Source organism: Phoca vitulina, unplaced genomic scaffold, assembly GCF_004348235.1.
Source record: "Phoca vitulina isolate PV1807 unplaced genomic scaffold, GSC_HSeal_1.0 scaffold69, whole genome shotgun sequence".
NCBI classification, from domain to species: Eukaryota; Metazoa; Chordata; class Mammalia; order Carnivora; family Phocidae; genus Phoca; species Phoca vitulina.
In genome coordinates this window covers 3,111,590-3,138,142 of record NW_022589772.1, presented here as the reverse complement: position 1 = coordinate 3,138,142, position 26,553 = coordinate 3,111,590, and the positions used below count along the sequence as shown (strand labels likewise).

The following is a 26,553-nucleotide window of genomic DNA, read 5'->3' as shown; positions in this document are numbered from 1 at the left end:
AGCCCCCCCAACACACAAACCTTCCTTCTTCTCAGACTCTACTATAAAAACCATCTGCCTTGTCTTTTCTGCTTCTTTTGTTCTAATTTTTCAATAAGTGTGTGAATGCATGTGTGTGTATACACATGTGCATTTATGGGTGCTTGTTCTGAGAATGACTATACAAGGCCAGAGCCATAGTTACTGGAATCCACCAGTTTCCATTCTCAAGACTAACAGAGTGCAGCGGAGTCTGGGTTTTCTAGATGCCTTGCTGTTGGTGGTGTGAGCCAGATCAGCCAGATAAGTGTGAGCAGCTAAATCTTTGTCATGTTTAATTCTGCCCTCCACCTGAATATGCTAGCTGTGGGCATATGCTATTTTTCTTAGCTGCCAAGATAGAAGTGTGTGTGTGTGTGTGTGTGTGTGTGTGTGTATGTGTGTGTATTGGTGGCAGATGGAGGGTGAGAAGGCAAGTCACAAGGATATGGCAGTAAACATGGTAAATATAAACATGGCAAGGAAGTAGAGGGTTGTGATCTTGGCAAACTTGGTTTTGGTTTCCTCTTGACTTCCTGGAGAGATCTTCAGAGAGCTTTAGGAAATGTATTCAGTACTAGCAGGCAGCCTTGGGTTCTCGTTCTGATTCTGTTACTAGGTAGTTGTGTGATTTTGGCAAGTCATTTTTACTCTCTGGGCCTCAATTTCTGTGTAGGTGAAATGAGGGCATTGGGCCCTGCCCTGATCCCTGCTTGTCTTCCACCATCGGCTCTTTCTTGCAAAAAGCTGGGACAATTGCATTGGCTACCAGCATCTAAGTGCTAACCCCACAATGGGTGATGGAGAACCCAAGCTAGGGAACTTGCAAAGTTCCCTGGACACAGCAAACGGCGATTTTTTGCTTTGTCCCCCCAGCTTTTATTTCTTTTAGGAATCATCTGTTTTTGCTCTATTGAGCATGATGCACACATTTGTGTATGAGACCACGGCTGAATCATTCAGGACTCCTTCTTTGCGATCAGGGTGGGTCAGTTGGTCTCACGGCTCAAAGGGCTTGAAAGACCCATCAACAGCAGGAAAGCTATGGCAGTTTTAGAAAGAATGACATTATGGAAATCTCAGCTACTAAGCTCTGGACTCACTGGCTAGCCTCACCTTCGCCCTGATCTAGAACAGATTACTGTGATTTCTGCCTAGAATGAGGCATCATTTCTGCCTGTAGGATGCAAACTTTGTCATACCCCTCTGTGAAAACCTGGAAAATGACTGGGCCAGCTTAGGTTGGTGGCACCTTAGGCCGCAGGGCGCTTTGGGGAGAAAGGTCCTGCCCCTCATATTCCCCACCAGCTAAGAGGAGGCTTCTGAACAGCTTAGTGTACTTAGCTAAAAACAAGCATCTTTGGCAGGAATAAACCAGGCAGAGATGTGTTGGTTCCTCTCCTCCAGTGATGGAGCCACAGCAAAAGACATTAGAATATTTGGAAATAGGCTGGAAGGAAATAGCATGACACATTTGAAATATCCATTCGATAATTAAGCACCTGAATGGCTCACAGATTGAAATTTAATATGCTAAGGAGCGAAATGAGATGGCAAAAGGGGAAAGGTACTCCATTGCTCCCAATTCTCTGGTTCTAAGGAATTCTATTATTGTTTACTCAGTGTTTACAAGGCAAATCATACGCAATTTTAGTGTGCTTCACATCAGAATCAATTTTCTGGACTAATTCCATCCTCAGCTGAGCAAAAGAAAGCAAACACCTGGATGGTTTTCTTTCCATGTGTTTCAAAACATCTTTGGGTTCTCTCCTGTCCCTCTCTTCTTCCTCCCTACCCTATCTTTAATTTTCTGGCCCACCCTTCTCCCAGCGTGTATGGTTGGTTCTGTGTGTCATTCTGGTTGTGAATTCTAGAAAGAATGGAATCATAGGACTGTTGCTCGTATAGCTGGCAGAGATGAGATATTTGGTGCAGGTTTCTATGTTGGAGCATATACTGAAGCCCGGGGAACCTGTGTCAACACGTTTGGGGACTACATTGGTTCTATATCCCTGCACAACCTACCTCCTTGTCCCCTGAGTAACTGTGGATCAGGACCCACCGTGGCAGCCAGATAACTCACATCACCAAGAACAGAGCAGAGACCTGTGCCTTCCTTAGCCTTCATCCCTGTGGACGCTTTCAGTTCTTCCCCAATATGAAACTGCCAGTTCTTTCCTACCTGTCTGCAACCTGGTCTTTGCTATTTATGGGAAAGTATAATTTTAACCCATCTAAGAAGATATTTGCTTATGATTGCCTAAAAAAAGTAACAGAATGGGCACCTTTTCAGATCTTACTTGAGTAATCCTCATTCTGTTCTGTCTCTAAGCAGTGAGCATTAGAACAAATTGCCCAATACAACATAAACAGTTTCACTTAATGCAGAATCTGTTTCTCTCATTTGCTGAGTTGGAAGGAGGTAATTCATTGTATTCCGGTAACATAGTAATAAATAGAAAGTTTAACACAAGAGCCTGGGTGCTTTGGAAGCACCCCCTCTCTGCTACAGCAGCACACAGCCCAGATTGTAGGGGGTTGATCTGGGTCCTTGAAAAAAAATACACACATGATATATATATATATGATACAACTTTAAGAAAGCATCTCTCTCTCTCTCTCTCTCTCTCTCACACACACACACACACACCCTGTGTGCATATATATATAAAACTATATATATAGTAAAACTCCATGAGAGCAGCATCTCCAAGGGATCAAAACATAGATTTCAAGTGGCATTCAGTTTTTCCTTCAACCTTGCAAACAGAGCAAGAGTGGTTCCTCTTGACCCTGTGGGTTTCCTTTATTCCAGGCTAAATATTTGCTTTGAAACCAACTTGCTACTATGTGAATGTATTTTCATGCCTTTTGAGTTACAATAAGCAGATTTTAAAGAGTGAGTGAAAGGTACTATTTGACATCATTTATATCTCAGCTTTGTAAGAATCTATGGGAAAGGAGATATGATATAAATCAGCTGTAAAACACCAAAAACCAAAAAACCAAAAAAACAAAAAAACAAAACCCAGTCTGAAACTGACAAAAGACAATCATGAATGCTGACATACAAACTTGTCATATTTGCTAAATGCCATAAAGATAAATACATGGCAATAGACAAGTGGGTCTGGGTACCATGTCAGTGTAGTAATTATTTCTCATTTGAAGTAGGGCCGACACACACAATCTCTAAAGGGAGCATTATTGATTCATCTGTGTCTCTCGTACTCATATAATAAACTCGGGTAAAGTTCAGAGATCCTGTCTTCCACGCTGGTTTCTAGGCTTCAGGCTTTTCATGAGGGAGTGATAACCTTGCTAGCCACTCGGCCATCACGGCATACCTGACTATGGCCAGAAGCCCAGGTTGGCAATGGGGAAGAAGCTCTTCTCATATCACATTCTTAGAGTCCATGGAGAAATACCAGGATCTGCAAATACAGCTCAGTACCCCTGTGTGTGTGTGTGTGTGTGTGTGTGTGTGTGTGTAGGGGTATGATAATGTCCAAGTCAGTATATGTGTTTGGAGGGAGTGGGGTGTTTACTTTAGAGCAGAGATCTGACTGATGTCCCCCCATTTGCATTTCCTAGTTCCTTTAAGGAAGCCAGGAAAACGAATCTGGTCATTTCTTAAGTTTGAAATATACAAAACAGAAAGAAGGGTAAATGGACACTCATGAGTTCACCCCAGCCCTCTGCATCTTAAAGTGGCTTTTGGCAACAGGATCAGTGTCCTTATTCCCATGCCCATCTACCTCCCAGGTGGATTTTGAGGAAGCCTGGGAGCAGGTTCCCCAGGGAGCCTGACACCTACCCAGGGATGGAGCAGATCACTGACCGGGGTAGGGCAAAGCTCTGGTGTAGGAAAACATCCGGAAAGAAACGATTCTTTTGGTCATTGCCAAGAGCCACCTTTCCTAACACCCCTAGAGCTTTACCCCATCGCATCTCTCTCCCTGTGTCCAAAAAACAATCTGTTGCTGGCTTTGGTCGGCTCCCCACTACCCCAGCCCACAGCCTGCCAGCCAGCGCCTCCCAGCCCTCAGCATCCCAGCACCCTCACTTAACCCGCACCTCGCCGCCCCTTATGGCAGCGCTCGAGCAGCGAAGCAGAGGGCACCGGGCCGCCTGTCGACTTACCCCGGGGCCAAGTGGTTTGTTCGGATCTGCGTCGTCTGGTGTCCGCGAACCAGGGCGCGCGATGCGGCCGCCTCGCCGGACTCGGTCTCCCGGCGACGCGCAAACAGCAGCCGCCTGGGACAGCCCCGGGCCTGCAGGCTGCCCGGCGGTGGGCGGCGGAGCACAGGGAAAGGGGCGGGGTGTGGGGAGAGGCGCGAGTGCTGGCTCCTACCTTGGTTTCTCCCTCCGCTCCTCAGTTATCGCCAAACTTCCCTGTGGCTGGCCGGCCCTCCTCACCTTTCGCCTCCGTCAGCGCCCCGAAACTCTTCGCTCCACCCGCCCCCTGCCTGTTCTCGCTCGCTTCTCCCGGCTGTCTGACCCAACCTGGGCCGCTTCAAGCGCACGCACTCCCTTCGCGCAGCCAGCCACACAGTAAGAGCCGGGGAAGAAACTGACACGGGGAAACTGACAGGGGTGGCCGACGCGGGAGTGTGAGGGGGAGAGAGAGAGAAGAGACAGGGAGAGAGAACCACAGAGAGAGAACCGCATTTACGCTCTCACATGCACAAACGCACGCTCAAGCTCCAGCTGCCAGGTAGCGGCTGGCGGGAGACCCGGCCACCCCTCCAAATCTTTCTAGACTAGAGGTTTCTGTCCCCTTCTGCTGCCGCTTCTGGAAAATGCTATACAACGAAGGGGAGAGAAAAGCAAAGAGGGGTGGGGAGGGGAAAATCGAGGAGGTGCGCTGCCTTTCTCCTCCCCACCCCTAGCTCCAAAAATGTCCAACCCTGAGCTCTTCCTTTTCCCTTCTATCTGCTCCCGGCTTCCCTCTGCTCCTGTTCTCCCTTTCTCCCTCCCTTTGGGTGTCTGCGAGCTGCGGAGAACCCGTCGCGGTTGAGGGGTGTGTGTGTGTGTGTGTGTGTCTGTATGTGTATGGGGGGGGAGAAAGCCGCGGATGGCGAAAGCACCTCTCACCTCCCCCAGCCCCGGCCGAGGCCTCACACCGCCCCCCCCCCAACCAGCTCCAGGCAGGGGCGGGCGGGGCGGGGCGGGGGAGGCGGGGAAGGGGGAGGGAAAGAGGGAGGACGGGGCAACCTGCAGGGGCAGCCGCTACTGCCTTCTCTGCAGCTCGTTGGCCAGGGGTGGAAGGAAGCCGCAGCCGCAACCCCAAGTCAGCCCCCGCTGCCCCGTCCCACCGCCTCATCTCTCCCCCCTCGGTACGGAATTTTCTGTTTCGTTCGTTTGCTCTCCCCGGGCCTCCCCCTCCCCTGGGTGTTGGCAGAGACTGGGGGGCTAAGCGCGGGTGCGGGTAGAGGGGACCGGAGCGCCTCGGGGCGGTTGGCTTGCAGAGTCTCTTTTTGCCCCTTGGCTTGAGTACCCCCTGCTTTGGACCGTGACCCCCACCCACCCCCACCCCTCCCAGCCCAGGCTCTGTGCTGGCGGTGGTGGGGCTGCGCTGGCAGCCACCGGTCATCCAGGGGGAAGGGGAGTTGAGCCAATGAGAGCGTGGTCTAGCGGCCGGTGGACAGCCGGACAGCTGGACAGCGGGACCCTGAGTCGCCAGAGGCTGACCTGGGGTCGTCTGCTCTGGTTTTGATCCCTGACGGGTTTAATGTAACCCAGTGCAGGCAGCCCGGGAACTAGCCCGATTCTCACATTTGTGTCCTTCTCACCCTTAGGGTCGGTCTCCCAAGACCAGCCTAGATTGAAGGGGGGTGGGGAGTGGGGACGGATAGTGGTATTGTAGGATGAGGGAGTAAGTTGCTTCATGGTGGCAGTGGTGTCTATGGGGGGGGGGCAGTGTCACCAGACACTTGGGCAACTCGTTGATTTTTGCGCCTTTGTGTCCCGTGAGCCCCCCCCCCCCTCTCGCCCCCATACTCTTGCGCCCAGAACGCAGACCCTCTTGAACCTTGCTGGAACTGAATGGCTTCACGCCGCCTCCTCCCCACCCCCCCAAGCCTGAGACTACTACCTGCAACCTGCAGGCACTTAGGTCCACTAGCTGGCATCATCTTGTGGCCCCACCTCACAGCCCCAAAGCTCGGCTTTGTCTTTTATCTCCCTCACTTCCTCTCTTCAGAAAGGGGGGTGCGAGGCTCTCTACCTTTCTGAACGCTGGGCTGGTACCTGAAACCCTTTTCCGTACCCATTCTCAGAGTAATCCAGAGCTCAGAGAATGCTCCACTGTTCTTCCAGCTGTCGCCTGCACACACACTGTGAGCCTGAGTGGAGCTCTAGAAGGAGCCAGAAGCTTCTGCCCTGTCTAAATGGCCGAGTGTTCCATTGCCTTGTCATTGAAGCTGGCGTAGTTATGTTTAGTGGGAGCCCTAGCAACTCTCCTAGGCTACCCTGGGAAAGTCCCTCGGGGCACCAAGCAAGAAAAGTTTTTCTGTTGTCCTCAGTCCCCTTCACCCTGAGGTGGCCCACTATTCTGGAGAGTATAAAGCTTTGTGTGGGAGCAAGGCATCTGAGAAAAGTATTGCCTTAGGGGATGAAGAGTTTGTGTTTGTGGGTGTGAGGGGGGGGAGAGGGGTGAGGATGGAGCCTCCCCCTCCATACTGTTTAAACACTTCAGGAAGTGTTTCTAAACACTGGGCAATGATATAGATAAAAAAAAAAATCACTTGATTCTGGAACCCATTCAAAGGCAGTTTTACTGTGGCCAACAACCTCAAGTGTACAACCTCCCAAATGAAAGAGGTCAATGTTGGGATTAAGCTGGTTCCTCTTTTGGCATGAGGGGTCAGTAGGATATGTGGCTCTGGACAAGACCTTGGGACATCTCCTTTTCTCTGACCAAAGTGCAGTCTAGCTGAGGCTTCCAGCCAAGCTTAAGATGCAACCAGAAGCAGTGTCCAGGAAGAGAAGGAGAACCCTATTCTTGTGAACTGTCTCCTTCAAAGGCCTTATATACAGTGCAATTGCCTTTAACATAGGGGGATTATGGGTGTTTTTGAATTTTAATGTTATCCCAGTGAATTGTGGATAAGACCCCAAATTTTCTTCTTGTGCTCACCCTACCCTGCTAACCTCTTCCGGAGATCAAGGATATACAAAAGAAAATCTCTTCCAAAGTTAAAAGCACCCATTCAAATATCAGGCACTACTATATGAATTCTAGGACAGACTTAACTGGAGGATCTCCTAATGCAGTTAAGCTGACTTGGCAGGAGCCTGAGCTTGCCTCATTTGCTTGTCAGCCTAGGGGCTGGGGCGGGGGGAGGGGCTCATCTTCTCTGTGAATATGGAAATATTCAAGTTTTCTACTTGGTGGCTGAGAGTGTATGTCTGTTTGAACTCTCCTAGGGCAGTTTGCAACCAAAGGCTACAACTGCCAAAGTGGCTCAAAGCCAGAAGTGGAAGTGACTATGAGTAATTGAAGCTAGATCTACCTGGCTTCTAGGTGAGGTTAGCCCACATGGCCTGGCCTATTCAAACACCATCCAGATATGACTTCCTAAGGCAACTGAGACTTCAACATTCAAGGGCACTGTCTTTACTCTTCTTACAGCCTTGACCATAGTGGTAGGTGCGACAGGTAGACCAGAGTTTGGTGTAATATCAGAGCCAAAGTGAGATGGGTGTGAGAGACCCAGAGAGTCAAGGAATTTTCTTTTCCCCATTAAGCAGGGTATCTCAATCTAGGCAGTACTGACCTTACGGGGCCATAGGATTCCTTATTGTGAGGGGCTGTCCGGACATTGTAGGCTCTTTAGCAGCATCTCTAGCCTCTGTCCACTAGATGCCAGTAACACCCCCCACCTTGTGACAACCCAAAATGTCTTCAGACATTGTCACATGTCCCCTAGGGGGCAGAATCGGCCTCCCCACCGAGAACCACAGCATTTAAAGTAGTGTCATTTTTCAAAGACTGAATTTTACCTTAATTCTCCCCACACGACATGTCCAGATCTTGTATTGACCAGAATCTCAGAAAGTATGGAATAGTTTGTGAGGAAACAGCATAGAAAGGAGTTCTTACAAATCGAGAAATTTTGACAAATGATTCAATTCATTGTTATAATCATTGCCACCCCCCCCCCCCCCGCCGCCATGGAGCTTTGGTTGAGCACTCACTATAAGCAGGGTGTTGATTATAGCAAAGACCTGTAAAGACACAATTCCAGCCTTCAGCATACTAAGGAACTATTGACCTTTATGTCCCCAAAGGGAAAGGGTTACAGATTTTCATGGATAACCAGTTTCTGGATTGAATCCCACCTGGCTTTCTCCCCCTTTTATTTCCCTTTTGTTCTCAGTGACTTATTCTTTAAGGTTCTGCCTTAGGGAGATGGCTCTTTGTCTTGCTAAGCACCATAGACCTATGTTGAATTCTTTGTGACTTCTTTCTATGTGACACATACACCACCATAACAATGTGCCCAGCATTGAAATGACCACAGCATCACAAAGGCTTTAACACACTGAGCAGTTTGAAGGGCAGGCTTTTATTTACAAAGGAAAAGGCTTCTAGTCACCGGCACATTAGAGAAATACTCCACGGTGGCAAAGACAAAAGAAAGGAATGGAATGGAAGAAGAAGAGGTGATTCTTAAAATTCTGTGGAGTGTTGATTGTGGGTTTTAACTCTTTCGCTGCCCCAGAAAGTCAAAGAACACTAGTGTGAGTTGTAGGATCCTGCTCCGGATTTCAGCAAAGGAAAACACAGGAGGAAGTGGGGAATATCTGTTCAAATTCAGCTGAGTGAGTGCCTGCCTTAGAAAATGAGTTTCCGGTGAGCCAGACCTACATCAGTGTCACTTACTGTGAATAAGTCCTAGGCCAATACCGTGCAGATGTAGATGGCAACATGTCACTTGTGAAAATCCAACACAGGCACTACCAGTCAGCACATTTAAACTTTGTATATTCATGAATTATGATTCTCTTGCCAAGGCTAATTATTTATTTAAGTAAAAGTTTTGCCTGAATTGGGACCATGAATGGCTGTAAGTAATTGAAAACACGTTTTACATTTCAAAAGTGTGTTCAAATTCTTATACCACAACAGAATCCCTGTAATCAAGGCATAAGGCCTTAAATAGTGATTAATCTTAATAAAAGAAGTGTAAACAGAACCATACTTCATAGATTAGCTAAGGACTTTGCTGTGCCTACCATTAATAGGAATGCAAATGCAGCTAGCCCTGGGCAAATTTATAAAGTGGAATTACAGCATCACAGTACATTTAGAGAACACTGGGCCTTGCCTAGGGTTCCATGATAGTTAGTGACAGAGACAAGACCCCAATCAAGTCTTGCTGCTTTGTGACTGACTCTGTGTGTGGCCTCAGGGAGGGCAGGTTTAGTCTTTATTCTGCTTGCCCTCATCCCCTTAGCTTATTAAAAACCTGCCCTCATGGAATGATACGATCTGCCCTAATCAAAATACCAGAGTGTTCTCTCTCTCAGGAATAGCTCTGTCCTCAGCCTTTCCCCATCTAATTGTCAAAAAGTAAAGCCTCTATCTACTTAGTAAGGAAAGTGAATGCGTGAGGGGACAGGTATTCCTTTCACATAAAGACTTCCTGAGGCATCTAAAATCACCCCAGTTTTGGGTCAGGCTTTGTAAATCTGTGGAGGCCAGGGTAGGACAGAGAAAGTTTGTTTCTCCTTAGGCAATTTTTTTCAGGGAGGGCTTGGTACAAAAATGAAATTTTTAATTAATTTAATTTAATTTAATTTTAATTTGAGTATTTTTCTATGGTGTGAAGGAGTATCTGGTGAGCTGTGCTTTATTCTTGGCCAATGACACAGATCCTTATGGACGGAGTAATGAGGAGCTAGCTATGGAAGGCTCTTGGAGAGTGGGTCGTATTAGAGAGTGTAAGTTTTGGAGTCAACAGACCTTGGTTTTAATTCTAGCTCCATGTCTTATTCGTTGTGAAAAAAAAAAAAAAGAAAAAGTTATAATTTTGATAAAGTTTGATGTTTTCTTATGAACATTTTATGCTTTTAGTTCTTACGTTTAGGTCTTTGATTAATCTTGAGTTAATTTATTTTTAAAGATTTTATTTATTTGACAGAGACACAGCGAGAGAGGGAACACAAGCAGGGGGAGTGGGAGAGGGAGAAGCAGGCTTCCCATGGAGCAGGGAGCCCAATGCGGGGCTCAATCCCAGGACCCTAGGATCATGACCTGAGCCGAAGGCAGACGCCCAACGATTGAGCCACCCAGGCGCCCCTTGAGTTAATTTTTATTCATGATGTGAGATAGGGGTCCACTTTCATTTTTTTGCATGTGGATATCTGGTCCCGGCATCAGTTGTTGAAAAAACGATTCCTTCCCCATTGGACAGTCTTGGCACCTTGTCAAAAATCATTTTGCCCATAGATATATGGGTTTATTTCTGGACCCTGAATTCTTTTTTTTCTTTAATATTTATTTATTTGAGAGAGAGAGAGAGAGCACCTGTGTGCGAGTGGGGGAGGATCAGAGGGAGAAGGAGAGAGAGAATCCTCAAGCAGACTCCTCGCTGAGCATGGAGCCTGATGTGGGGCTCCATCCCAGAACTCTGAGATCATGACCTGAGCTGAAATCAAGAGCTGGCTGCTTAACTGACTGAGCCACCCTTAATTTTATCCCAATTGTGCTAATTTGTCTATCCATGTTCTAGTACCACACTCTTTTAATTACTGTAGCTTTGTATTAAGTTTTGAAATAAGGAAGCGTGAGGCCTCCAAAATTGTTCTTTTTTCAAGACTGATCTGGGTAATCAGGGTCTCCAACTCCATATAAATTTGAGGATCAGCATTTCCATTTCATCAAAAAAGGCCATTAGGATTTTAGTTGTGATTACACTGAATCTATAGATCACTTTGAAGAGTAGTTCCATCTTAACAATATTGTCTTCCAATCTATGACACACAATGTCTTTCCACTTATTTAGGTTTTCTTTAATTTCTTTCAGGAGTGTTTTATAGTTTTCAATGTGTAAGTCTTGTACCTCCTTGGTTAAGTTTATTCCTAAGTATTTTACTCTTTTTGATGCTATTAAAAAATTAAATTGTTTCCTTGATTTCCTTTATGGATTGTTTATTTCTAATGTATAGAAACACAGATGATTTGTGCATATTGATCTTGTATAACCTGCAACTTTGTCTAGTTTGTCCATAAGCTCTAATAGTTGTTTTGTTTATTCTTTAGGATGTTTTCTCTATTTAAGTTCATACTGTCTGTAAGTAGAGATAGTTTTATTTCTTCCTTTTCAATTTGAATTCCCTTTATTTCTTTTTCTTGCCTAATTGCCCTGGTTAGAACTTTTGGTCCAATGTGGACTAGAAGTGAAAACAGTGGGCATTCTTGTCTTATTTCTGATTTTAGAGGAAAAGCCTTCAATTTTTTTGTAATTGAGAATGAAGTTATCTGTGGGTATTTCATAAATGCCCTTTATCAGGTAGACAACATTGCTTTCTATTCCTAATTTTTGAGGGTTTTTTATCATGAAAGGGTGTTGAGTTTTGTCAGATGCTCTTTTTTTTTCATTAGTAGAAATGATCATATAGTTTTCCCTTCATTCTATTAACATGGTATATATTACATTGATTGATTTTCTTGAACCAACCTTACATTCTTGGGCTAATTCCCCTTCAGTTGTGGTATATAATCCTACTAATATGCTGCCGGGTTCAGTTTATAGTATATTATTGAGAATTTTGCATCTGTATTCATAAAAGATATTGGTCTGTAGCTTTGTCTTTTTGTAAGGTCTTGGTCTGGCTTTGGTATCTGAGTAATGCTGGCCTCATAGCATGAGTTAGGAAGTATTCTCTCCTTTCTTTTGGAAGAGTTTAACAATGATTAGCTTTAATTCTTCTTTAAATATTGATAGAATTCACCAGTGAAGCCATCTGGTGCTGAGTTTTTCTTTGAGACATTTTTGATTATGGGATGTTTTTGATTACTGATTCAATACCTTTGCTTTTTACAGATCTGTTCAGAATTTCTATTTCTTCTTCAGTTTTGATAGTTCGTATTTCTAGAAATGTTTCCATTTTATTTCCAGTTATCTAATTTCTTTGTCTACAACTATTCATTCTTTTCTTATACCCATTTTATTTCTATAAGATTGATAGTAAAATGTCCCCACTTTCATTTCTGATTTTAGTAATTTGAGTCTTCCCTCTTTTCTTAATCTAATTAAATATTGTTAATTTTGTTGATCTTTTTAAATAAATAACCTTTGCTTTGTTGATTTCCTCTATTTTTTTCTATTCTCTACTTTATCTCTTCTCTAATCTTTATTATTTCCTTCCTTCTGCTAACTTTGGGTTTAATTTGGTCTTTTTTTTTAGTTCCTTAAAGTGTAAAGTTAGATTGTTGATTTGAGTTCTTTTTTTTAACATAGATGTTTGCAATATAAATGTCCCTTGGAGCACTGCTTTCATTATATCACCTAAGATTTGGTGTGTTGTATTTTCATTTTTATTCCTAAAGTATTTTTAAATTTTCTCTTGTGATTTCTTCTTTGATACTTCTGTTGTTTTAGAGTTTGCTGTTTAAATTCTATATGTTTGTGAGATTTCCTGTTTTCCTTGTGTTATTGATTTCTATTTCTAGCTTCACTTCATTGTGGTTGGTGAAGATACTTTATACGATTTCAATATTTTAAAATTTATTGAGATTTGTTTTGTGGTCTAAAAATTTGTTCGGTGGAGTATTCTGCATATATTTTTACATCTAGTTGGCTTACAGTATTATTCAAGTCTTCTATTTCTTTTTTCATTTTTTTGTCTCATTGTTCTATCCATTATTGAAAGTGGGGTATTTAAGTCTCCAACTATTATTTTAGAACTATTTCTCCCTTAATTCTTGAATCATATGTATTGGGTCTCTGTTGTTTGGTGTATATATGTTTATATCATTAGATCTTCTTGATGAGTTGAACCTTTTATCAGTATATAGTTTTTTTCTTTGTCCCTTATAACAATTTTTGACTTAAAGTCTATTTTTCCTGTTATTAGTATAGTCACCCCAGCTTTCTTTTGGTAGCTATTTGCATAGAATATCTTTCCATTCTTTCACTTTCAAACTATTTGTATTTTTGGCTCTAAAGTGAGTCTCTTAAAGGCAGAATATACTTGGATTATGATTTTTTGTTAAATCTATTCTGTCAATATCTGTCTTTTAATTGGAGACTTTAATCCATTCACATTTAAAGTAATTACTGATAAGGAAAAACTTACTACTGCCATGTTGCTATTCTTTTTCTATATATCTCTTTTGTTTCCTAATTCCTCCATTTATACCTTATTTTGTGTTTGATTTCCCCTTCTGCTTTGGGATTCTGTATGGTAAATGACCATTATGGGAAAGCTAATAATCTATTCTTCATATATTTATGCAATAACTATGAAATGGAAAACCTGACTTCCCGCTATATCTACTTTCTCATCTTCTCTCATAGGCATGCAAATCAACTTCTCTGGTCTCTACCTCTTACAGCCATACCTATCCACTTAAATGTTCAATCATCAGTTCAAACTCAGTTGCTCTGAAATGGACTACTTTCCCCAGAAAACCCATTTTATTTTAATAAGTAAAATATAATCAGGAATTTTATTATTTCAGCCCTCCAGACTTAAGTTTATCGTGGATTCTTCCCTCTCCCTTAGGCCTCCACTTCCATAAAATCATTAACATCTGTTGGCAATTCCTCCTTGTCACTTAGATTAGAGGGAAAAATTCCAGACAAAGGTCATAGTATGTGAGGATTCCTGGGCAAAAACATATGTTTTAGGAAGTGAAAGAAAATAGAAGCAGCTGTTATATAGATTCCAAGTAAAAAAGAGTGGCCAGAATAGTCGGGGGCTAGATTATGCAATTATATAAAATCATGTGAGTACTTGCTGTGCTAGAGACTTTGAAGTTTATTCTAAGAAAAGTGAAAAGCCATTGAAGAAGGAGAGTTACATGACCAGGAATCCATGTTAAAAGGATCACTCTGTTTAGAGAGAATGGGTTAGAGGAGAAGAACATTAGAGGCAGAAGGATTAGCTAAGAGGGTGCTGAAATAATATAGGAAAGAAGTAATGGTGGCCTAGAATGTGGCAATCACAGTCAGGTTGTAGAGAAGAGGACAGAATCATGAGATAGTTAAGAAATATAATCAATAAGACTTAGTAATGAATTGACTGTGGTGGGTGAGGAAGAAGAATGTGTCAAAGACAATTTCCAAGTTTCTGGCTTGAGCAAGTAGGTGAATAGTGATACCATTTTACTGGAGTGGGGAAACTGACAGATATACATATTTGAGAGGAAGAATATAGGTTCAGGTAGGATAGGAAGAAATTAAGATGCCTGTGAGACATCCAAGGGGAGATGTTAGAGAGTTGGTCATATAAATCTGGAGCTCCAAAGAGACGTCAAGGTCGGTGACAAGATTTGGAAGTTGTCAGTATGTGGATAGTATCTAAAGCCATGTGATTTAATATCACCTAAGGAGAGAGTATAAATAGAAGAGGGCAGAGGGCTAAGCTGTGTGTAGTCCTCCAATATTTATAGATCAAGCAGTGAAGTAAAAGCCACAAAAGAGACTGAAAATACTAGAGAGATAGGAGAAAAATCAGAATAGTGTGATATTCCAATAGCAGTTGAGGGTCATGGCCAGGGAATAAATATTTCAAGAGGGAATTCAAGAGAGTTGGCAGAAAAGAGGAAATGAAAGGAAGGACTTGTTGGTGGGGCATATGGAGTCAAGTGAGGTTGGGTTTCTTTGTTTATTTTTAAGATGGGAGAGGCTTTGAGATGTTTAAATCATGACAGGAAGAAACCAATAAAAAAGGAGGGAAGGAGAAAGGAGATAATATAGTGGAGTCCCCAAAAGGTACAGAATTAGCCTTAGAGAGGAGGGGGACATCTTTTCTACTATAACATAAATGAAAGAGAAAAAGCATCAGTGTGCATTAAGATAAGTTTGTAGATTTCATGGTGCAAAGGTGGGGCAGTTTCCTTCTGACCTTCTTATATTTTCTGTGGAGTACTGGGAAATGAGACCATTTACTGAGAGGAAGGGCTCAAGGTGTAGAGGTTTGGAGGTTTAAGGAGTGTGTAGAAAATAATTTTAAGAATGGGAGGTCCAGCTAATTGAGTAAACCAGAACTACCAGGCACTGTTGAGAGCAGATTGGTGGTTCTTCTAACACTGCTCAGCAGACTGAGTGCAGATGCAGAAGGGAGAAGGTTAACTTATCCAGGATTTTGCTAGGTGGCTGTGATAGAAGTGTAGTGGATCCAAAGAGCTGGAGATGTGATGAATTGTTGAATCCAAGCTCAATAGAGAGAGAAGTGAAGGCAGGTGGAGGCTATGGATATGGTTAAAATAGAGGGCTCAATGAACAGGTGGTCCCAGTGAGGCTGAAGAACTTCATTGTCTTGAGAAAAATGGAGTGCACACAGCAGAAGGATAGAGAGACTTGTGGTACGAGAGTGGGGTCAGAAATTAGTTTTAGAGAAGGAGTGGTTTCTAGTTTGACAAAGTCAATGGTATAGCTGTGAGAGTGGATGGCTGAGGTACAGTGAAGGAGGAGAAGATAATTGGAAATAGAACTGAAGGATCAGGGTGTTGGTTGGATCATCCATACAGCCATGGATGTCACTAAAGGTGATGGCAGGAGTTGGTGTGTAGACAAATTTGAGAACCTAAAATTTTCAGTGAATGGAAGAGGATAGGGATGGTGGTGATAAAGTGACTGGGAAGTTGGTGTATAACAAGAATGTTAGAAGGCTATAGTAGAATGGTATGAGTTTTAAAGTAGCAGGGATTATATGGAATCTGGAGCCAGACTGCCTGAGCTTAAATTCTGATCCCACTACAGAGTGATGATTGTGAAGTTACAAAATCTCTGTGCCTCAGTTTTTTTTTTATCTGTAAGGTGGGAATGATAATATTACCTACCTCATAGGTTTGTTAAGAGATCAAAAAAGTTAATAGCTGAAGAATATTTAAAACAGCACCTGGCCCCTAGTTATATTTTTATGTCATGTACTTCTTTCCATAAGGCTGGGTACCCATCTCTGATTATTTTCAGCTATAAGATCCCAACCACGTATAGACATCCCATTTGTCAGCCTGAGTGGTTTTATTCCTATCATCTGTGACCCATTCTTTTTTTTTTTTTAAATTTTTTTTATTGTTATGTTAATCCCCATACATTACATCATTCGTTTTAGATATAGTGTTCCATGATTTGCTGTCTGTGCATAACACCCAGTGCTCCATGCAGAACGTGCCCTCCTCAATACCCATCACCGGGCTAACCCATCCTCCCACCCCCCTCCCCTCTAGAACCCTCAGTTTGTTTTTCAGAGTCCATCATCTCTCATGGTTCTTCTATCTGTGACCCATTCTTACCAAGGCTATGCTCAGCAACGAGGTCATCAGACTCAGCCAGGTCATCAGCAGGGAGGCCATGTTTTCTGAAGCCCACTTTGTTTAGCAAGAGGCTGATGAGGAATATATCAGCTGTATCCTCAAAGTTGTGTTGGTAATGAGTGTCATTAGACTTTTAAGCAGAGTGACCTGACAGGAGCTTCATCAGTGCCTTCGAAGCCACATTAAACAATGTGGTGTAGCTATTACAAATAACCATTTTCCTATTTGGGAACTACAAACAAAAGTGTTGAATTACTTCATTTTTATCTACCAAGATGACACAGGACTATATTGAAAGAAAAACAGGTTCCTCCAACAAAGCATGTTATCTGTTTTCTCCCATTTCCCCAATAAGTACCTAGTGCTGAAAATGCAGTTTTTATACCTCTCTAAATGTGTTCTTTGGAAAAGGTTTGGTAAAATGACTATGAGCACTTCTGGCCCATCCCAGAGACACATTTTCACAGTAGTGAGTTCCTTAAGTCAGAGGTGGAAAGGTAGAATTTTAGGCATTAGTGATCTGGGAGGGTGTAGGTGTTTTGAGGACCAGGAGTCTTCTTCATTCTGGCCATGGCTATGGGTTCCTTTTTTAAAGCCAGACATTGTGTTAGATCCTAGAGTTGAGTAAGACAGTTCCTGGTTTCAAGAAGGTTTAGATCTGTAGGAGGGAAATAGACACTGCAAAAGATAACCACGGCATGATTAGTGCTATATCAGTGGTGTGGGCAAAGTGGTGGGATATGTATAGAGGAGAAAGAATGACTAGTTACTAACTCTGTGGGAGTCTGGGAAGGCTTCACGGAATAGGTGATATTTTAACTGGGGATTGAAAAATTAATGAGAGTGTGCTGAAGAAAGAACAGAGGGAAGATATTCTCTGCAGAGAGAACAACATGTACAAAAATATGAAGCCATGAAAGGATTTACTAAAAGCATATTTTCTAGTCATGTGAGAACTCTAATATAACTGGAGCATAGGAAGTGTGTGGGGAAGGTGTGGTAGGAGATGAAGCGGAAGAGGGAGTGTGTCATATTGCCAAGGAATTTGTACATCATACTAAGGAATTTGGCAGTGGAGAATCAACAGAGATGTTTTCAAAGCAAGGTGGATATGTAATAAAATATTTTTGGTTTTCTTTTTCAGAGAATGGGATTGGTAGCTTTATGGGGGATGAAGGAGAGACTAGAAGTGAGTGGGTCAGGGAACTGTTGTAATAGTCCAAGTAAAGGACAATGAATGTCTAAACTAAAGCAATAACCATGATAGAAAGGATGGAAGAGAAATTTTTGAGGTAAGATTGACAAGATTTGGTAACTAATTACCAAATACACAGTAAAGCCCAAAGAAGAGTGAAGGATCATGTTAAGGTTGGTTGTGTCGATATTAACCAAAATGAGGTATACCGAAGGAAACAGGCTTAAATGGGAATAAGATAAATTCAATTTTGAGACAGCTGTGGGAGATTCAGCTAGGTAGTCAGAAATGTGGCTCTGGGTTTCAGAAAGAAAACCAAAGCAAAGTAAAACAAACTAAACAAAACACAGTATCTTAAAAAACAAGTGTGAAGTGTTCTAGAAAGATAAAGTATAGTGAAGATTGAAAACAGACCAAAGGTATTCAGCAATAAAGAGACCTTAACAAGAGGGGTTTCAGTACAGTGGTGAGAGCAGAAATAAGATTGCATTGGTTTATAGTTTAAATGAGAAAGGCTAGAAACAAAGAGATTATCAAAGAATAAAAAAAGTAAAATGAATATCAAATGAATTCAAAAAGCAAGGCATAACATATTAGTTGGGAAAAAAGAGCATTATTTTTTACTGACAAAAGCTAAAGTCTACAATAAATGTGAGTCATGAACTTTCATGCACCAACTAGTGTATCATGACAATTTCTAAAACAAAGACTATTAACAAGGAATGATTGACAAAATTATAATCCTAGTGGGAGACACTAACCTACCTGTATTAATTGGAATTACTTTTGGCTGCATGTAGGAAAAACCTAAAATAGCAGGGGCTCAAACTGGATAAAGGCTTATTTCTCCCTTATGGAAAGAATTCTGGGTATAGCTATTCCAGGGCTTTATATCTTGGTGTTCTGCCATCATTAGTGTATTGCCTTATAGTCCAAAATAGTTGCTTGAACTCCAGCTATCATAGCTACATTCCATGTAGGAGAAAGGGAGAAGAGGAGCTGCCCCTGCCACACACACTTATATCACTTACATCACGGTTGTCAGAACTTAGGTGGGAGCTGCAAGGGAGGCTGGAAAATATGGTCTTTTATTTGGGTGACAATATGCTAAGCTAAAATTCAGACGGGCCTCTGCTATCACGAAGAAAGAAAAGAATGGTTGTTGGGTTGGCAAGTTGCAGCCTGTGCTTTATAATTGTCTTAGTCTTTGACAGATCGAATAGACAAAGAAGAAAGAGAACTAACAAATTAAATAATATAATTAATAAGTTTGACTTTATACATATGTCTATATCTACAACTTTGCATACTACACAGAACACACATTTTTACAAAATGCTCATGAAACTTTTACAATAATGTTTTCATACTAAAAAGACCACAAAAGAAACTTTAATATATTACAAAACCAAAGGTAGTTTAGGTCATAATCTCACATTCTCTGATCACAAATCAAAGTGCCTAGTTATTAAAATCCAAAAGTAAGTATATAAACAAAATCAAAGCAGGCAGAACATTTAGGAAACTTCCTCTAATAAATAATTTTTGGATCAAAGATAAAATCAAAACTTCAGTTAAATATTATTTATGTAATAATGATGAATACAACATAGTAACAACTTAGAGAACACTCTCAATACTTTATTCAAAGGACAATCCACATAATTTTTTTGTCAAATGGAGAAAAATACATCACAAGGCTAGAAAAGGAAAAAGAAAATTAAGAAGGCATGAGTGATTATTATAGATGAAAGAAGAAATGAGACAGAAAATAGAAACCCAGAAAAACTGATAGTAAGAGTCAGATTTTGAAATGACACATAAGTTGAAAAATCCCTGGCAGGAGTAATCAAGAATATAAGAGGAAATAAAGAAGAAGGCACAACATTATAAATGTTCTGTAGTGGTCCAATAGTGTGCCCTCAAAATTCACGTTCATTCAGAATGTCAAGAGTGTGACCTTACTGAAAATAGGGTCTTTGCAGATGTAATTAAAGTGAAGTCATACTGGATGAGCATGAGCCCTAAATCCAATGACTGGTGAGCACACAGAAGAGAGGACAGACAGAATGACACACACAGTGATTGGTGGACACACAGGAAAACACAGAGAGAACACCGTCTCTGGGGTGATCCGTGGTGGACGTTTTGAGGGCAGCTGACCCACAGCCTGCGCGCCCCAGACCGCCTCCTGTGGAAGCCTGTGCCGGCCGTGTAGCTTTCTCCCTTTGTCTCATAACCATGTCCACCAACAAGAATGCTAATTCACCAGCTGCCCACCTTAACAGATTCAAAAACAAGGGGAAAGACAGTACAGAAATGAGGCGGCGCCGAATAGAAGTTAATGTGGAGCTGAGGAAAGCTAAGAAGGATGACCGGATGCTGAAAAGGAGAAACTAAGCTCGTTTCCTGATGAGGCTACCTCTCCACTATAGGAAAACTGCAACAACCAGGGCACTGTAAATTGGTCTGTTGATGACATTGTCAAAGGCATAAATAGCAACAATTTGGAAAGCCAGCTCCAGGCTACTCAAGCTGCTAGGAAACTGCTTTCTAAGGAAAAACAGCCCCCCATGGACAACATAATCCGGGCTGGTTTGATTCCAAAATTTGTGTCCTTCTTGGGCAGAACTGACTGTAGTCCCATTCAGTTTGAATCTGCTTGGGCTCTCACTAACATTGCTTCTGGGACGTCAGAACAGACCAAGGCTGTGGTAGATGGAGGTGCTATCCCAGCATTCATTTCTCTGTTGGCATCTTCCCATGCCCACATCAGTGAAGAAGCTGTATGGGCTCTAGGAAACATTGCAGATGATGGTTCAGTTTTTTGAGACTTGGTTATCAGGTATGGTGCAGTTGACCCACTATTGGCTCTCCTTGCAGTTCCTGATATGTCATCTTTAGCATGTGGTTACTTACGTATCCTTACTTGGACACTTTCAAACCTTTGTCGCAATAAGAATCCTGCCCCCCCATTAGATGCTGTTGAGCAGATTCTTCCTACCTTAGTTCGTCTCCTGCATCGTGATGATCCAGAAGTATTGGCAGATACCTGCTGGGCCATTTCCTACCTTACGGATGGTCCAAATGAACGGATTGAAATGGTTGTGAAAACAGGAGTTGTGCCCCAGCTTGTGAAGCTTCTAGGAGCTACTGAATTGCCCATCGTGACTCCTGTGCTAAGAGCCATAGGAAATATTGTCACTGGGACAGATGAACAGAACTCAGGTTGTAATAGATGCAGGAGCACTTGCTGTTTTTCCCAGCCTCCTAACGAACCCCAAAACTAATATTCAGAAGGAAGCTATGTGGACCATGTCAAACATCACAGCTGGTCGCCAGGACCAGATACAGCAAGTTGTGAATCATAGATTAGTCCCATTCCTCATTGGTGTTCTCTCTAAGGCAGACTTTAAGACACAAAAGGGGGCGCCTGGGTGGCTCAGATGGTTAAGCGTCTGCCTTTGGCTCAGGTCATGATCCCAGGGTCCTGGGATCGAGCCCCACATCGGGCTCCCTGCTCAGCGGGGAGCCTGCTTCTCCCCCTCCCTCTGCTCTCCCCCTGCTCATGTTCTCTCTCTCTCTCTGTATCTCTGTGTCTTGAATGAATTAAAAAAAAAATCTTAAAAAAAAAGACACAAAAGGAAGCTGTCTGGGCTGTGACCAACTATACAAGTGGTGGGACAGTTGAATAGATTGTATACCTCATTCATTGTGGCATAATAGAACCATTGATGAACCTCTTAACTGCAAAAGATACCAAAGTTATTCTGGTTATTCTGGATGCCATTTCAAACATCTTTCAGCCTGCTGAGAAACTAGGTGAAACTGAGAAACTTAGTATAATGATTGAAGAATGTGGAGGTTTGGACAAAATTGAAGCTCTACAAAACCATGAAAATGAGTCTGTGTACAAAGCTTCATTAAACTTGATTGAGAAGTGTTTCTCTGTAGAGGAAGAGGAAGATCAGAATGTTGTGCCAGAAACTACCTCTGAAGGCTAAACGTTCCAAGTTCAGGATGACACTCCCGGGACCTTTAACTTTTAGATTGTACAGCTGAGGCAGAAAGTTGTTTGTTGTGTACTCTGTTTGGTAGAAGTTTGTCTTACTGTTTCTCTACTAAAAACTCTTTTTAAATGTGTTTTGTTATTGTAGCACTTTTTACAACAAAACTCTACTTGACCAGTTCCAAACTGTACAACCTGAATGAAGCTCCTCCTCTCAGTGGGTTTCTTATTTCTATGTGGAATCTCCTCTCTTGCAGCGTCCTGTAAATAAAGATTAAATTCCACTCTTTTCTTTTAAAAAAAACAACACAGAGAGACACAGGGAAAAAGCCCACATGAAGATGGAGGCAGAGATTGGAGTTACACTGCTACAAGCCAAGGAATATCAGGAGCCCCCAGGAGCTGGAAGAAACAAGGAATGATTCTCCCCTTAGAAACTTTGGAGAGATTAGCTTCCTATAGAAAATTGATTTTAGACTCTGACTTCCAAAACTGTGAGTGAATAAATTTCAGTTGTTTTAAGCCATCCAGTTTGTGGTACTTTGTAATGATAGCCCCAGAAAACAAATGTATGTCTCAGCTTAAAAACTGAGGGCTAAATATATTATAGGGATTGTTCTAAGTGTTCTACATGCTTGTATATATTAACTAATCTCATCCATACAACACCTGGTGAAGGTGCTGAAGCAGATGTTATTTTACAAATGAAAATATTGAGAGAGTAAGTAATTTGCCCAAGTTAAAGGATTCAAACCTAGGTAGATTGATTTCAGATCCTGGGGTCTAAATCATACAATTAACATCCTCTCAGACACAGTGTAGACATAGCAGGGAGAGAGAGAGAGAGAGAGAGAAAGAGAGAGAGAGAGAGAGAGAGAGAGAATGTTATACATTTAAAATCCTGAGGAAAATTACACAAATTGACCCAAGAAAGGTAGAAAGTTAGTAACTATGGAAAATATTGTCAAATAACTATAAATTTTTTTTACCACAAACCAAACAACAAAACAAAATAAAAACAAACAGAAATAATACTACATAGAGTTTCATAGGTGAATTCTTTCAAACATTAAAAAAAGTATTTGTGGGAGGGAATTTGATCATGTATTTTAAAAGTTTAAAAACATTTATAGACTTTAAATGAGCAATTCTACTTTCAGTAATTTATTCCAATGAAATAATGCTATTAATCTATAATATTTAATGTATAGATATATCAATTATATTCATAATATTGTTTGTAATTTGGAAGCAACCTAAGTATGAAATAGTAGGGGATCAACTGGGCAAATTATGATTTATCCTTAAAATAAAATATAACAGGCATTAATTATAGTAATATAGAGCTCATAGTTATAGACCTGGAAATATGTTCTTTTTAATTTTTCCCAGCTTTATTGAGGTATGATTGACAAATAAAAATTATATATATTTAGGTTGTACAACATGATTTTTTAAGGTGTACAATGTGATGATTTTATATATATATACATTGTGAAATTATTACAATTGAGTAAATTAACACATCCATCACTTCATATAGTTACCATTTTTGTGTGTGGGGGGAGATCACTTAAAATCTACACTCAACAAATTTTAAGTATATGATAAAATATTATTAATAATAATTACCATAGTGTACATTAGACACCCAGAACTTATTCATCTTATAACTAGAAGTTTGTATGCTTTCACCAACATCTCTCCCTCCCCCGCCACCCCCCCCACAAGCCCTGGCAACCAGTGTTCTACTCTCTGATTTTATGAGATTTACTTTTTTAGATTCTACATATAATTGAGATCATACAGTATTTGTCTTTATTTCTGGCTTATTTTACTTAGCATAATATCTTCCAGGTTCATTCACGTTTTTGCAAATGGCAGGACTTCCCTTTTTTATGGTTGAATAATATTGCATTGTGTGTATGTATATCACATTTTCTTATCCATTCATCCATTGACACTTAAATGGTTCCATATCTTAGTTATTGTGAATAATGCTACAATGAACATGGGAGGGCAGCTATACCTTTGAAATACTGGCCTTCATATCTTTTGGATACATTCCCAGAAGTGAGATTGCTGGATCATATGGCAGTTCTATTTTTAAATTTTAAAGGAACATCCATACTGTTTTCCACAACGGTACCAATTTACATTCCCACCAACATTATACAAGGGTTCTCTTTTCTCCACACCCTCACCACATTTATTGCTTGTTTTTTTGATAATAGGCATCTTAACAGGTGTGAGATAATATTTCATTGCAGTTTTGATTTGCATTTCCCTGGTGATTACAGATGTTGAGTACCATTTCATACACCTGTTGGCCATTTGTATGTCTTTTTGAGGGAAAATTGTCTATTCAGGTCATTTGCCCACTTTTTAATAAGGTATTTCTTTTTTTGCTTTGAATCGTGTGAATTCCTTATATATTTTGGATATTAACCCCTTATCAGATATATGGTTTGTAAATATTTTCTTCTATTCTGTAGGCTACCTATTCATTGTATTAATACTGTCTTTTGCTGCACAGAAGCGTTTTAGTTTGATGTAGTCTCACTTGCATGTTTTTGCTTTTGTTGCCTGTGCTTTTGGTGTCATTTCCAAAAAGTCATTGCCAAGACCAATGATAAGGAGCTTTTCCCTTATGTTTTCTTCTAGGAGTTTTATGGTGTCAGGTCTTACAGTTATGTCTTTAATCCATGTCCAGTTAATCTTTGTGTACAGTGTAAGATAAGAGTAAAATTTCACTCTTTTCTATGTGGATTTCCAGTTTTCCCTGCACCATTTATTAAAGAGACTGTCCTTTCCCCACTGTGTATTCTTGTCAAAGATTAGTTTATCATATATATGTGGGTTTATTTCTGGGCCCTATATTCTGTCCCATTGGTCTGTATCTGTTTTTATGTTAGTACCATACTGTTTTTTATTACTATAGCTTTGTAATATAACTTGAAACAAGGAAGTGTGATGATGCTTCCAGCTTTGTTCTTTCTCAAGATTGCTTTGGCTATTTGGGATCTTTTGTGATTCCATACAAATTTTAGAGTGTTTTTTTTTCCTGTGAAAAAAATGCCATTGGAATTTTGATGGGAATTGCATTGAATCTGTATATCACTTTAGGTATTATGGACATTTTCACAGTATTAATTCTTCCAATCCAGGAACATGGGATAGCTTTCTTTTTCTTTGTGTCTTCAATTTTTTTCATCAATGTCTTACAGTTTTCAGTGTGTAGACCTTTCACTTCCTTGGTTAAATTTATTCCCAAGTATTTTATTTTTTGATGCTATTATAAATGGGATTGTTTTCTTAATTTCTTTCTTTGGATAGTTCCTTGTTAGTATATAGAAATGTAACTGATTTTTGTATACTAATTTTGTATCCTGCAATATTACTGAATTTGTTTATTAGTTCTAACAGTTTTTTGATGGAGTCTTTAGGTTTTTCTATATATAATATTATGTCATTTGCAAATAGAGACAACTTAAATGTTTTCTTTCCAATTTGGATGCCTTTTATTTCTGTTTCTTTTCTGCTTGCTCTAGCTAGGACTTCCAGTACTATGTTGAATAGTAGTGGTGAGACTGAGCATCCTTGTCTTGTTCCTGATCTTAGATAAAAAGCCTTCAGCTTTTCACCACTGAATATGATGTTAGCTGTGGGATTGCCATATATGGGAATATATTCCTTGTTGTTTTATTTTGTTTTTTCATTTTCATTAAGTTTTTAATTTTAATTCCAGTGTGGTTAACATACAGTGTTATATTAGTTTTAGGTGTAGAATATAGTGATTCAACAATTCTATACATTACTCAGTGCTCATCATGATAACTGTACACTTTAATCCCTATCACGTATTTCACCTATCCCCCCAACCCCTCCCCTCTGGTAACCATCAGTTTGTTTCTATAGTTCAGAGTCTGTTTCCTGGCTTGTCTTTCTCTCTTTTTCCTTTGTTCATTTGTTTTGTTTCTTAAATTCCACATGAGTGAGATCATATGGTATTTGTCTTTCTCTGACTGACTTGTTTTGCTTAACATTATTCTCTAGCTCCATCACGTTTTTGCAAATGGCAAGATTTCATTCTTTTTTATGGCTGAGTAATATTCCATTGTATATACATACACCACATCCTCTTTATCCATTCATCTATTGATGGACCTTTGGGTTGCTTCCATAATTTGGTTATTGTAAATAAGGCTGCTATAAACATAGGGGTGCATATCTTTTTGAATTAGTGTTTTTGTATTCTTTGGGCAAATACCCAGTAGTGTGATTACTGAATCATAGGGTAGTTCTATTTTTATTTTTGAAGAACCTCCATACTGATTTCCAGAGTGGCTGCACCAGTTTGCATTTCCACCAACAGTGCAAGAGGGTTCCTTTCTCTCCATATCCTTGTCAACATTTTTCTTTCTTGTGTTTTTGACAGGTGTGAGGGGATATCTCATTTTGTTTTGATTTGCATTTCCCTGATGATGAGTGATGTTGAGCGTCTTTTCATGTGTCTCTTGGCCATCTGGATGTCTTCCTTGGAGAAATGTCTGTTCATGTGTTTTGCCCATTTTTAAATTGGATTATTTGGTTTTTGGGTGTTGAGTTGTATCAGGTCTTTGTAAATTTTGGATACTAACTTTTTATCAGATATGTCAATTGCAAATATCTTCTCCCATTCAGTATGTTGTCTTTCAGTTTTGTTGATTGCTTGCTTTGCTGTGCAGAAGTTTTTTATTTTGATGTAATCCCAATAGTTTATTTTTGCTTTTATTTCCCTTGCCTCGAGAGACATATCTAGAGAAATATTGCTATGGTTGATGTCAGAGAAAT

General features: G+C 40.8%; 2 protein-coding genes and 1 pseudogene across 4 annotated transcripts in view; 2 read left to right on the top strand and 1 right to left on the bottom strand.

Annotated features, from left to right (window-relative positions):
• The window catches only part of TRPC5 (transient receptor potential cation channel subfamily C member 5), a 262,537-nt gene extending 257,471 nt beyond the window's left edge, over nt 1-5,066 (bottom strand). For 2 of the 3 annotated variants that reach the window (XR_004297931.1, XM_032392736.1), the window contains exon 1: nt 4,162-5,066. The gene's annotated coding sequence lies outside the window, so the exon portion shown is untranslated. The remainder of the gene's footprint in view (nt 1-4,161) is intronic. The other variant, XR_004297932.1, reaches the window with a different exon arrangement.
• A 167-nt stretch (nt 5,067-5,233) lies between these two features.
• Nucleotides 5,234-26,553, top strand: part of RTL4 (retrotransposon Gag like 4) — a 353,764-nt gene continuing 332,444 nt past the window's right edge. Inside the window, exon 1 of the mRNA XM_032392722.1 lies at nt 5,234-5,357. The gene's annotated coding sequence lies outside the window, so the exon portion shown is untranslated. The remainder of the gene's footprint in view (nt 5,358-26,553) is intronic.
• Nucleotides 19,454-22,043, top strand: LOC116624631 (annotated as a pseudogene).